Here is a 14,827-nt window from a genome sequence, read left to right on the forward strand (position 1 = left end):
GGAGCGATGGTCGTCTTCAACGAGCTCCCTACCCTCTTTAAACATCTTGTGCCACTCGAATACTGTGGAACGGCTTAAGGCAGTGTCCCCATAAGCCTGCTTGATCATACCGAGGGTCTCAGTTGCCGTCTTCCCGAGTTTCGCACAAAATTTCACGGAATAGCGTTGCTCTAAATTCAGATTCATTTTGTTTTTCGACGCGGACAAAAAACTTGCTTCACTAAAAACGGTGTCCTCACTCAACGACAGCCCGCAGGCGACTGAGGTAGGTGTTGGTCTGTACTAAGAGTCCCCTCCACCTTACCCTGCCAGGCAGACCCCCCTCCACCGCTCCGTTCGCGCCAGAGAAAATCAGTCCTATCACTTTTGGGTGCGACCCTGTATCTCAAACGAAGTCAAAGATCAGTCCCCTCCCCCTTCCTCTCTACCCCAAACTTTCCCGCCATCCCCCCTTTATCACGTAATTCCTGCCACCTGTGGCCCACATTTTTAAATCGTGCCCTTTCGTTGAAAGTACATCCTGAACCAGGAAGTACATCTTCGCAATTAGAAATATTACGGGAAGGAATTCATTCAGACATTGCAATTGTGTGCGCGTGATTATCTTATCCCCAAAAATCCATTACCTCTACCGGTCGTGGCTTTTCGCAGCGGCGCTTCGATGCTGCTTTAGCTTCCGTGGTTTTCTGTTTTATTGCGCAAATTATAGTCCTCTTTCATGTCAGTTTTGACGTGGATCACTTTCTTCCTATAGCAAATTCATTTCTCCCTTGGAAGTTGAATTTTACGTGGTGCACCATCGGAGCTGCTGGAACATACCAGGGATCCGTTTTAGTTGATATCTCTTACATTTATTTCCCCTTTTTTCTTGAACTAATGCTCTCGAAGAAATTAATCAATATCCAGTCGTAGTTTTGTGCGTTATGACGGCGTGATTGGCACTAGGTTGCCAAATTGTTATGATTGTGATAAAGGGACATAATGTTTACCCACATGAACCGGATATTTTCTCTTCGGAGTCAGCTACTCAGCGTAGTTTTAAGGAGTTATCTGGGACAAGTATAATTACATTGTACGGAGGCTGTTCAGTAAAAGTGGAAATGAAGTGTTTATTCGCATAATTTTGTTTTGCAAAAACTGAATGTTATATGTCATTGTCAGCATAATTTGTCCTGTATACGAGGTACAAGTTTTTATTTATTTGACATTACTTTTGTGCCAGCAGTAACCGTTGTAGGTCGAAACAGGTTCAGTTTGCATACGGCTATGGTGGAAGTAACACGTGACATGGCATTGAAATGTTGCTTTCTCCTGAATAAATAATAATCAGCCGAGGCTTATGTAATGCTTCATTAGGTTTGAGTTGAGTCTTTTTTCCTATTACGGAGCTAGAATATGGTTAAAATATTGAAAGAGGGAAGGCAATCAATTTGAAAGAAGGTAGGCCTGAAGCTCCATTCAATGCTCTGACGGAAGTGAACATTTGAACCGATACCTCCATTGTGACGGAAGATCGTCATTATTTTACTTTTCATTGAGGGCCACACTCACATTGGTAACAGAAAAAAATTCACGTAAGATAATTTGTACGTAGCGATTCAGGTGAAAACCATTTCGAAATCGCGATTATTTCTCTAAAATCAATTTGAAGTGTATTCCTCATCCTACCTAAGTCCAGAATTATCCTCACGTGACTCTTTCCTATTCTCCAGCCTGAAGAAACACCTTCGTGGAACACGTTTTTCATTATCAGAAGGAGGCGTAAGCGAACTTAAAATGTTTCAACTTGAAACGGCGGCCGCCGACGAAATATTGGAGTCAAATCAATGTAACTTTTGCCACATTTACATTTCACTTTAAGCTAGAAATGTAGCATAAAATTCAATTTTCGCACAATAAATAATGGGAAAAAAGTACGAGCTGATCATTCTTTATTGAGCATTCAGTATAAATAAATATACTATGTATATATTTGCATACACATTTATAAAATATGTACACCAAGATAGCATTAGCTAACAAAACGCACAGTAGCACACGTATTCCGAATTTTCGGTGGCAGTGCAACCTTTCTCAAAGGAGAGAATTAACTGATATATATATATATATATATATATATATATCCGAGGAGGGCGAGTTCCTTTCCCTGTGCCGGTTATGGTTTCCCAGGAAGACCTGGTACCCGAAAAATCACAAAGCTTGGGTGGAGCTGCAGGTGCCCAGAGAGGCTTGCCCGGGAATCGTACTCGGGCCCTCCGGTCAGTAGTCCAACGCTCTATCCCTGTGTATATATGTATGTGTACATATATATATATATATATATATATATATATATATATATATATGTATGTGTATATATATATGTGTATGTGTGTGTATACACACACACACACATATATATATATATATATAATGTATGTATGTATGAGAGGTAAAAAGGAGCTCACAGCGTAGGTTTACTCACTATGCATATCAGGTTGTTTGAACCACAGTGCACTTGCACTTTAATGATTGTATATGTTGTAGATATTTTTTGTCGATATATTGAATTTGTCTTTCTTTTGTCTCTGCTCTTTTATAATGTATTTGAAATCGATTGATATTTTCCCTACCGAGAGAGTAAACAGTGAGTACGTGTGCTTAAGCGTCAGGCAAGGTTGACTGTGGGTCACAAACCCGATGGTGAGGGTGCTTGGACTTACCCTGTGTCAAGTTTTTTTAAAATTTAATTTTCTATTTAATGGTCCATGTTAGTGAATTTCCTAAAACCGCCGTTATATTCTTCCTCCTTCACCCTTTCACATTCCTTAAGGGCATTGCCTTAGGGGTAACCCTTTTTATGTAGAAGAGGCCAATTACGACGCCAGGCTTCTTTCCACCATCTCTCTCATCCTTTAAATCCTTCTCCAATATCATTTCACCTTACGTCTGCTGTATCACGTTTACATGAAACGCCACCCATTAAATTTTATCGTAATTTATGACGGCAGACGCTCATTTGTCTCTCAGAATTGGCAGTAAATGCTCAGGTTATTGACAATGTATTCCTTCATTTGCCTTCGGGATTCACATTTATCTCTCCTTATTTTTTATTGCTTCAACATTATCTCAGGTGAGAGTGACTACTCGACGAGAAGCTGACCTCGGCGAAGTGCGAAATGACTATTACAATTTGTTGTTAATTTGATTACCATCCAATTCAAACTCGAGCGAATCTAACCCATTTTTTGCTGTAGTGTAACTCATTTTAATAGCTGATTGTGGCATGATGTATGACTCCTTAAACGACCCTATATCATACCACAAGGTGCGGATTATAACTGACGTAACCCTTAGTTTTGATCAACCTTGTTTCTTTATTCCCTAGAAATTGTAGGTCTGCGTGCGAATGCAAAATTGAAAATGGGTACACTACGGGTAACCTGCTTGGAAATACAGTAACTTCTTAGTAACTTCAGTAACTTCAGGAAGATCTCATGAATGGGAGTAATCTCATATCCAGTTAAGCATCAAGGCGTGTGATATTCATGCATTCAGGGTATCGTATGCAGTTCTTCCCCCTGCGCCATTAAAGGTTTCCCGCGAGGTTATGACGTTGCTAAAAAGCTATAACTTTGCAGTTTGTTCAAAAATATTCCCTTGGATTTGAACCTGGGCCCCCAGTCAAAAGTTGGACACCTTACCCACTTGCCACTAAAGGCAACTACGCCAATTGGTTCAATGACAATCGAAAATATAGTTCTAATTATTCTTCCCATAGATATTAAATATATCTCTTGCCTATGCAATATAAATTGGAGAACTGTAATAATAGAAAAATTGGATGATAAAGAGAACAAAAGAAGTACCAGGCATGTCAGGGGATGAGAGAAGATTACTAAAAGATATTCGCTGAGGCAGGAAAATTTTGGACGGCGGAGGGAGCAATTGAGGGGCAATGGAATGTTGAAGATGTTAGTAGAAGGAGGAATATTTAATGAGCGAAGGAGGAGGAGATAAGGCATGTTTCAGAAATTTTTTTTGGGAAAGAAATTATTCATTAAAGTGTGTAGTGTAGGGGTATTCAGTGTTGTGTTTGACTTTGACCAGTTCTTAGCTCCCAAGTCAATCAAAAACAGACCTTGATAGGTAGGCTACTGTGTTTTATATGTGTATTAATTTCGTTTGGACACAGTACTTTAATGACAGTGTTCCTTTTGAGTACCGTGCGTAGGTGATGATGTCCGTCGAGGAAGAAGAATTCCTAGGACCCTCCGGAAGATAGTCCGGCACCAGGCACGCTAGGCTACTCAGCTCCACGGGGTTCCTAGTAATTGACATCTCCTCGAGTCTGTAACCTTGAATATGGTTCAGACGGGAGGGCTTCAAATCTACTGCGTCACCAGCGCATGAGCGCTCTTTGAAGAGTTAGCTCCGTGTTCTTCCGTGACCGGTGACGATCATTCTTCCGCGTTGTTACGTCACGGCAAGCATTTCAGTTTTCGTGAACGCCTACCTCCGTTCACTAATGGCTTGAGTGATAGTGAGGGTTGCCAGCCTTTCCATTTCTTCCGGGGTCGCCAGTAAGTTCTGTGTATATCCCCTGCTTATCCCGTTATTTCAATTGTTCTCCCATCTTCTTGTGGTACATTTAAAAAATATCTAAATGTCTAATATTTAATTTTACTATGGATTAACAGTGGTGGAATAATTAATAAAAGTGACACTCATGCTACAAACTACGTATTTATCAACTGTACTCCATGCAAACACGCGTATATTGTATGAAGTATATGTATATATCAGGGGTAGTCATTTTTTTCAATTTTAATAGATATCTCGTTAATTTGTGTCCCATAAGTGAAATTTATTGATCTTTCTGACCTTTTTCGTGTGCATAAGAAAGTTGGGAATTATTGGAATATTCATTTGTCGACGTTAATGCATATTATCTTCGCTCGTTACTTTGCTCCTTGGACTCGGCTCTAATCCTGTTGAGATTTTGGCACTGCACCGACACGTTTTATCATAATTTACTAATGAATGCGGATTAAACATTTCATCTTTACGCCCACGTTCCTTGACTAGAGTAGTAATGGATTTATTACGTGTGACATATATTGGGGAAATACATCTGTATTTAAATAATTTTGGAGCGACTCGTCTTCATTTTGATATAATGTTGAATTATTTCACGTTTATAATTGTCTTAAGAGCAGGTTACATGTATAATTTGTTGTCTCAGGCGTAACTTTATGGAATTTGTATAACATATTGAAATGAAATAATTGACTTTGTTATTTTACACACTTTATTCAAAAAAGCACGACCCAGGTTCCGACGTTGAACGTCATCATCGGATGACGTTCAACGTCGAAACCATGGGTCGTGTTTTTAAATAAAGTGTGTGGAATTACAAAGTCAATTATTTGATTACATTTCAATAGGTTACATGTATGTTCTTTAATTCTAATTGTTCTGTTTCCCGATGAAATTATGTCCTTAACTGTTCCTTCATATGTGAAATCAAATTAAACAAAATGAATGTTATGAATTTTTCGATAATCGAGGAAGGTTAAGTTAAACTTTTAAAATGGATGGCAAAAAATAGAGCAGGTAGGACAGTTTACCTATGAATATTGGTGGTGTCTTGGACCAAGATGGTCAAATCGGTAGGGACAAAAGAAGAAAAATCACATTTAAAATATCAGATTTTTAGTAAGAATTTGGAGAAAAGTACAGTGAAACCTTTAATATGGAGTACAGTTTTGTGTGAAGCGGAAGTGCGGATGTAGAATCAATATGGTAGACGTATATTGCAGGATTCTGAGATTTGGGTGTGGATTAGGATGGACAAAAGTAAAATAGACGGAAAGGAAAATGAGCGAAGAAGTGCGAGGTGTGGTTGGCGAAGAGAGAGGGTTGTTGGGAGAGGTCCAAAGGAGGTAAGAATGATGGATGCAGAGCATGTTGATTGGCGATGGAATGTAGAAGACTGTGACTGAGGGGAGGACGTTATGCGAGGCAGGGGGAGGATAACGATAGGTGTGTTGGAAGGGATGAAGGGAATTAGAAAGTTCGCGGATTTAAAGGGCGTTTAATGTAGCGCGAAGTGTCAGGTAGTGCCGTGCTGTGTGAGGCTAAGAATTACAGGAGTATACAATCTGTGCCCATCCAAAACCTACATTAAACGGTATACAGGTACTACCAAGGAATAATACGTACAAGTATCTCATATTTGTGATCTACCTCTGTAGATTGCACCGGTTACTTCCCCCTCGACGAATATCCCCTTCGGGCCACTGCATATTAAAATGTTTCTGATAAGGTCATCACTTGTTTTTGAAGTAGACTGCCAATTAATGATGATAATTCGTCAGTTGTTACAATGTATATGTATTTTGCCGCATTTTCCGGAACCTATCTGATATATACACGAATATAGTCTTGAATTTCTTACCTTAACGGATGTGGTCTTGCGGGTTTAACATGCGTGCTGTGTTGACACGATTTTCCCCCGTATATCAAGGAGTTTACGTCTGTTTGTTACTAATATTCTGGTAGTAAACGTTTACATCCTTGTTTTTATGATAAGCTTCCTCAAGAAAAATTCTCTGCGAAGGATGAAGGTGGTGGCGTCCAGTCTGCATTTGGTTGACCTCCAGACGATTTGGTGAAATCCAGTCGATTGAACCACTGAAAATGACGAATGATTGTAAATTTCGCGATTCATAATTCTGTTTTTCAGTCTGCACCCAAATTTTCCGCTAGAGTGATCAGCTAAATACGGAGGTTAGTGTAATTCTCAGACGATTTCGATGGAGGGGAAAAACCAAAGGTAAAAAAAAACAGAAAACTTTTGAATCAAAAGAACATTCTCCGTGATGTAAAATTTAAAATGCCAAGGATTCTGTGGACGCCACGAGAAAACGTACTGGAATCTAACTGTAAAGATCAAATTTTCTCTTGCAAATTTGTTTGTCTTTAGATTTTGGTCTGGTCGTGATTAATCGAGTGTTCATCGAAGCGATCAATGTATGCGATTGAAAGGACTCAATCGGTGCCAGGGGAATGAGAATTGTCAGAAAAAAAGTGTAGCTACTGACGACTGTTCTTGGGTTGGTGAAAAAACCTGAGAGAGTTCGACGGAGTGTGCCCATGACCCAATTTGAATGGGATTGGTTCAAAGCGGTAGATAGCGTAATTAATACCCACCCAGAGGTCCGGGTTCGAATGTCGGCGGTGACAATATTTTTCAGAGGTATTCCGTTCCCTATTTTGTTGTCATGTAGATAGATATCACTTCAGTGGAACTCGCCTTCAAACTGTCAAATGCGAAGTAATTTTGTCTGAATAAATTCTAATTACTCTTTCGTTAACTTGACTATGTGTTTTTTTCCGATTTCAGGAACTGCGAACTCTTAAACGTATTAATTAACCGATGTCTTGTACATTCGATTCAATTTTATTGAAAATGATTTTTATATCGTGACTTGCCCAAAAGTGCAGTTTTCACATAATTTTATGAAGATAATTGGTTTCGGTGGCTTAATGGGAATTCATACAACCCGGTACCTGGCTGGGCGGTATTAATGAAATAGTTATTTTTGTTTATAGTTGTTATATTATCGTTTGTAGTCTACCATTTAAGGTCAGTTTTGAATGGTCAAAGGCAATAACAATACTCGTTTTTGCCTCTTCACAACACTCAACGTGACATTCAACGATGTAATAAACCTTTCTTCAATTCCGCATGCTTTCTTCCTCCCTTCATTCATCCAACACTCATATCCTTTTCCTTCCCTTCCTCGCTTGCCTAACGTTCTCATTTCATTCACTTTCATCGACATACCATCCCCAATTAAAATGCTCTGAAGCCATCTTTCGCGCCTTCTTTGGATTTCTCCCAACAATCAATCCTCCATCCTTCCCCAACGTGCCCTCCCTCATTTCTTTTCTATCCTGTCCACTTCACCTTCTCCATCCTTCTCTACAGCCGCATTTCAAAAGTTTCCAATCTACGCCTTTCATATTGCTTCAACGACCATGTTTCTGCCCCATAAAATTCACAGTCCATATCATAGTTTTAATGGGACTTTTCTAAACATCCTTAAGCAACTCTCATCAATGCTCTCCTTCTTATGAAAGCTCCTTTGCGTAACGCATATTCTTCTTATCATGTCCTTACTACTTCGACCATTTTGGTCCAGAACTCTTCCAAGATAGGAAAACTGTTCCACCTGCTCTAATTTTTGCCCTCCTGTTTTAACGTTTAGCTTAGCCTTTCTCTTTCTGGAAGACTGCATATCCGTTGTTTGTTTAAAAATAATAGCCGAATAATATAATAGTCAAATACTGAACATCACTGCCTGAAAATTGTATAAATAGCTAAAAACGGAATTTTTAAATTGAAGAAAACTTTTTTATGATTTAGTCGTCGCATGTTCACTATACTGACCAATCGAAGAAAGAATGATACCCATTGGCGAGCCGAGGAATCCATGGAAGTCTTTAATTCAACGCAAACGTTGCTCATAATTTTTGGCATTTTTAGGATTGAGGAATAGTTTACAACTCTCCATTTAGTGATTGAGATTCAATCTTTTTTTTCATTTAATATTATTCTATCATAGGTTGTCCTCGTTTTTAATCAGGGGTGTTATTCTTACTCTCTTGGAGATTAGAAAATTTAGGGTATTTCCGTCTGACGACATTTCATTCATCACACGAACGTGGTTATCCTAGGGGTTGCCTTACTTCTTTCCCCAAAATAAGATTCCCCGAAAAAATTCCCCCACTCGTGATTCATCCTTTTTCCTGTGACACCCCAGAGTTCATGTATAGGCTTAATATTGGGCGATTTAATGGGGACTCAAAGGAAGCAGACCATAATCTTTGGCTTAGCCTTGGAATGTTTGGTAGTCTTGTCCTTCTGATTGGGACACTTCTCTCGGAGAATAGCAGTCTCCTCTCTAATGAAAGGGGGTAAAAATCAAAGAATGCCTAATTCCATTGTTAAAACCAGTCATTCTACAAAGATGGTGCCCTCATCAATTCTCTGGACCAGTACCCAATATCGTTCCCCATGCTAGAAATTTATCGTTTGGAAATTTGTCATTTTCATTTTTTTAAACCAGTAGAGTATATTTAAATTGTGTGCAGCATTGCTTAAATGTAAAATGTTCCACCTAAAATATTTGGTCCAGGCACAGAAATTCCATAATTGTCTCCTATTTCTTGACCTCCGAAGTTAAAATTAACTTTGCCGATTTTTTCACTAAAAAAAATCACGAAATTACACATTGAAGAATGGCAAATGTCTGAAAAAAATTTATATGCAAATTTTAATCTTAAAAAAGCAAGCGAATGATTGATGAAAGTCTTCCGAAGGTCAGATCCCAAAGGTGGATGTTTTTCATTACCTGTTGCATCGTTTCATTTTTATTCTATGAAAAATATCTCAACAGTTGAGCGGAGTGTTATATTTCTTCATATTTTGTCTCATTAATCAACCTCAAGGTGATATGAAAATTGGTATATGTTTACTCCTCTTGGTAAGTGGTCTTTAAATGAACAAATATTTCCATTTTCGAACTATTGTCTTTAACGAGTATCACTTGAAGACATCGAACAAAACTACGGTTCTTTAATTAGTGAATCAATCAATTTAATAGTCTTTCTTGATATTCCCTCGAAACTGGATGGTTTTTTAGATAACGTTTATATAATACATAAGTTGAATTTCTCCGCGAATGGAGCCGCTAATTTAGCCGAGATTGTCGCGGAAATGGCTGGAAGAGCCCAGAAGAGACGGAAAGCGACGACGTGATGGCCGTGGAATAACTTGAGGAGCGAAAATATGCGAGTGGCGAGCAAATACCGGTGTCCACCTCCAAGGTCAAGGGGGCGGGCGGAGGTGAGCAAAAAGTTTGGAGACGATTGGGATAGAATTCCAACAGAAGAATAGAACGTGAGACCTCGCATCACATGTTCAGGATGCTCAAGATTTTGACAATGTTACCTGTAACTTATTGTTTATGTGGCAGATTGTTTGCAAAAAACCCCAGGATAAACGCGGGCATTGAAATTTTGTGAGTACTGGTAGTTATGTTGTTGGAAGTATTTATTTATATCTGTAAAAATAAATATTTCTTGTATTAAAAGTCGACCGGTTTAGGGTAGGTTTTTGAGGGACCCTGTCATTTCACACTATTGTACCTCTAAGCCCTGAATAATGCGAAACAAAATATCCATAAACCCGATACTGCATATGGCAATAATTTCGTTCGTTTGCTCCGCATACCTTGTACCTCACTTTACCAACATTCTCCTCTCTCCCCCTGTTATTACGAACAGTATCTCATTTCCTCTCTGTATCTCCTGAATCTGCTTGTCCTCCCTTCTTCGAATTCCACCCAACAGCTATCTCTTTGTGGTTGGCGAAGTTTTCCGTATGTTTTTCTAATTTGTCTCTACGTTTTTCTGACTTCATCTCTTATGTTTTTCTACGAAGCAAAAGTGAACGCGTGTTAAAGTGCACACCTCCCTCATTACCGTACGGAAGCGAAGCTTGAATGTGCTTGGGTAAACGTTCATGTTGTATAAATGCGTTGCGCACGATGCACTTTAAGAGTGTTAATGGCAGAAAAGGATTGTGAGAGCGTGTGTTGAGTACGTGATACAAGTACGTCGAATGAATCCACCGGTTATGGATAAGTATGAAATGTGTAGTATTTAGGCTGGTTCGATTCTCGAGAGGGATGGGATTGTAGTCGCCAAACAGGTGTTAGGGTAGAGTGAAGGTTTGAGGTTAAGACAGGGAAAGTCCTGAAGAGATGGTGGGTTACTGAAGAGACCCTCAAGGTGAGGAATATTGGGATTCTTAAGAACATTGGCGCATCTGTTAAACAATATGCATATGGATCCGGGGTAGTAAATTAGTAAAAGGGTCTGAGTCCTTGGAATAACTTTGAACTAGTATTAAAAAAAAGACAGCCTACGCCAAAATGGAACGCCGCGAAGGGTATGGATTCATGGGTGAATAGTATTTGAAATTCAGTTGGAAGGATTTTAACTTATTTACTCTGGATTTTTTGAGGATTTATTTGATTGATTTATTTATATTGAGGAATCTGACTTACAGTTAGAATACATATTTACCAAGTTGGAAGAAGTTCTTGACAATCGCTTTGGACAGTGATGCCATTCGTCGTCAGTGAATTCTTAAATTTAAGATTTGGTATTGGAATTAATTATTAAATTATCTGCATGGAAAGGTGTAGCAGAAGTATTGAAGCAATCGAAAAACAAAGAATGTTGGCATAAAAATTAATATCTACCCTCAATTAAGGATATTCTAACGTTTTTCATTCAAAGAAATTTTCTCCGCCTATTAAAGCAACGGTAATAGATTTTCTATCAGAAAAATATTATGTTTGATCACTTAGGTTTTCCACTTGTCCTCATCTGTAGCACTGAAATAGGTTAGAAATTTGTGACATATTTTGATGCAGAGGAAAGGTCGGGAGAAGAATCAGACTTAAACAAACAAACTTCGGCATTAGACTCTGGATGGAGTGTAGGCAGTAATTTTGTACTTCTCTTCAGCCATTCGTTTACTTATTTTGCGTCATCGTTTGGATGAGGGTGAAGTAGAACATGAAGAAATAAAAGAGGAGATATAATATCATCCTCTCGTAGATCATTTATCATTAACCCATCCTTTAATGAATGAGAATCAGCTCCTGTCGGACGTTAATTTGATGTAACCCATGTGCGATCCACATGTAGCGCTCTCCAGAGGACGCCAGAGTAGGGATTTCAGTCGGATGAAAAATCTACCACAACCGAAATTTGAGATTGGAATCTATCGGTATCGGGAAGCTAGTATTTACGTAGACATTCGTCCGCACCAAACCCGACCCCCTTGGTTTGACGGAATTACTGCTCCCAACTTCCAAATTTTCCCTCCCAATCTCAGCGTTGAAAGCCGAAGACTTGGAAAACTCTCGCGGAAACTAAATCTATTAAATGCGGGAAGTGTGTTGGTCGGTTTGCAAATTGGGAGAAAGGATTTTGATCGATGCGGACGATGTGGTTCGAATATCTTCCCCTTACTGGAAGAACGATATTTGCCACAAACCGCACGTTTTTATTGAAACGTGGCTCAAGGAGACGTCATTGAAAACGTTGTCTGGAGGATTCACAGACGAAACGGTCTGTATCTATATCTACATAGTATTCCGAAAGCGCCGCAAGGGTTACTTTAGGGCTTGTGGCAGAGGGTGTTAGGTCACCACCCGTATAAGAGAATTAAACCGCATGCAAAACCCATAATGTCATGCCAATCTACACAAACAAATTCGTATATATTCATGTAGGAACATTTATATCTTATCAGCTAACATAAACATGCACCTACAAATGTAGTAACAATCTATACAATAACGTGCAAATTAGAATTGAAAATTAACATGGGGAAATTCAAATTTACATACTATTTAGTATATATATGCTATAATAATTACATTTTCTCTGGAGCCTATCTAATCCTTTTTGCCAAAAAATATGCTATATATTATGTACATATACTATGTATAAATATATGCACTATAAATATATATTTATATGTGTATACTATCAGCTAAAATACACGTGCTTCTTCAAATATACCTTATGTCTATGCAACGTTTAATCTTGTCCTGACTTATAAATTACCTTAAACGTATTTCATATTTATATAGTGATTTTGCTTTTCTTATCATCATGATTCCTGATTTTCCGGGGAAAGAATGATTATTTTTATCTATCTGTACTGGAATATGTCTCCCTTATCTTATATTTTTGATCTGATATACCTAAGTGGTGTGGGGCCATAATAATTCCTTTATTGACATTGTTGAACTCGTTTGTTCTGAACGTCTCAGTATCGCTTGTTCTGTTCGTAACTCAAGTGGCTTTCAGTCTAATTCCCCTAAAAGGTCTGTCACAATTTTCTTCTTACTATAACAATTTTTCACAAATCTGGCGGATTTTCTCTGGATCTTATTTAATTCTTTTTGCCAAAATTTCTTCCAAGGATCCCAAATGCTTGCGGCATTTGAGGTCTAACTAGAGCAAATTAGCACCTCTCTTTACTTTATCATTGCATTTCCCCACCACCTGTTTAATGAAGCCGAGTTTATTTTTCAATCGCATCCACATATTACCCTCATATGTGCTCCCGATGAAAGGCATTGTTTTAAAACTACCCCCAAATATTTTATTGGATCTGCCGTAATTAGCACTGAACCCTCTAATTTCATCTTTTAAGTCCTGTTCGCCACTTCTTTTGTGCCAAAATTTCAAAACTGCGCATTTGTCTATAGCAAGCATTAATCCCCATTTCTTGGAACATTCCAAGATTGTGTCTAAGTCTCTAGAGAGTAAATCGCGATCTAGTTGGCTCCTTATTTCTCTGTATATCACCGTGTCGTCAGCAAATAACCTGAGATTGCTACTAACGTGTGCGCTTAAGTCATCAATTATGAGCAGAAGACGCCCTATTACATTTCCTTGGGGGACGTCCAAAGTTACATCTCTATCCGTTGAACACAGCCCATCGATGACTACATTTTGTTTGCCATTTGACAAGAAGTCTCTAATCCAATTAATTATGTTCTCATTGATACAATGGCATTTGTGGGTCGCGGTAGTCCAGGGGGTAGAGCGTTGGACTACCGACCGGGGGGTCCCGGGTTCGATTCCTGGGCAAGTCTCTGGGCACCTGCAGCTCTACTCCGGCTACTAAAAAGCTATGATTTTTCGGGTACCAGATCTTCCTGGGAAGCCATAACCGGCACAGGGAAAAGAACTGACCCCCCTACCCTGATGTGTGAATTTCACACGCCGTATAGGGCTTAGTAGTGGGTGAACTCTACCATCACCTACCAAACCGACATTCGGGTTGATTACTGTGTTTACTATTTTTTTTAAATAGCATTTAAGCTTGTGTAACAATTAATTATACGTGACTTTATCGAAGGCTTTCTTGAAATCCATAAACACTGCATCGACTTGAATGTTGTTTTCTCCCGATCTAAGTATATTGTGAATAAAAAGGACCAATTGTGTTTCGCAAGATCTGCTCTTCCTAAATCCGTGCTGGTTTTGGCTTAGTATTTTCTAATTGTCAAGAAATCTCATAATCTTACTGGCAATAATGTGTTATAATATTTAACAAGAGATCGACGTAAAGAAAAGGGTCAGTAATTGGTTGGTTTCTCTCAATCGCCGCCTTAATAGATGGAGGTTATATGAGCTAGCTTCTAGTCGCGAGGTACTTTCTATCAATTTTAGAAAAACAATTTCTAAAAACGGGGCGTTATCATCTGCTAATTCCTTCAATATTCTAGCAGGTATTTCTTGCGGACCTGGTGCTTTGTTGGCTTTGATACTACGGAGTTGATGTTCTCTTCTGATCTTGGTCAGTGTAATGTTGCTTATGTGTTCGCCGGGTGGGTGTGGAAGCTCGTTTGGTGCGTTTGTATCTTTTTTGTAGTCGATCTGGAAAAACTTGTTTTAAAATGTTTCCCCCTTTCACGCTCACTGTAATAAGTTCGCCGTTTTCCGTCTTCAAGAATGTACATTTGGACGGTTATCCTATATGAAGGATCTCAGGTTTTCCCGGCGTATGATATTCAAGAAGTTCTCTCGGGTTTCCCACCGGGTCAGGTTGCAGTACACCGACGTTTCGAAGGCTGACTCTGCCATCGTCTTCAGGGTGAAGTCTTCACCCTGAAGACGATGGCAGAGTCAACCTTCGAAACGTCGGTGTACTGCAACCTGACCCGGTGGGAAACCCGAGAGA

General features: G+C 39.0%; 1 protein-coding gene across 4 annotated transcripts in view; it reads left to right on the forward strand.

Annotated features, from left to right (window-relative positions):
• Window positions 1-14,827, forward strand: part of LOC139692940 (cell growth regulator with RING finger domain protein 1-like) — a 292,822-nt gene that overhangs the window by 40,990 nt on the left and 237,005 nt on the right. The window lies entirely within an intron of this gene.

The sequence above is a fragment of the Hetaerina americana genome, unplaced genomic scaffold (genome assembly GCF_022747635.1).
Source record: "Hetaerina americana unplaced genomic scaffold, ioHetAmer1.1.p SCAF_44, whole genome shotgun sequence".
NCBI lineage: Eukaryota > Metazoa > Arthropoda > Insecta > Odonata > Calopterygidae > Hetaerina > Hetaerina americana.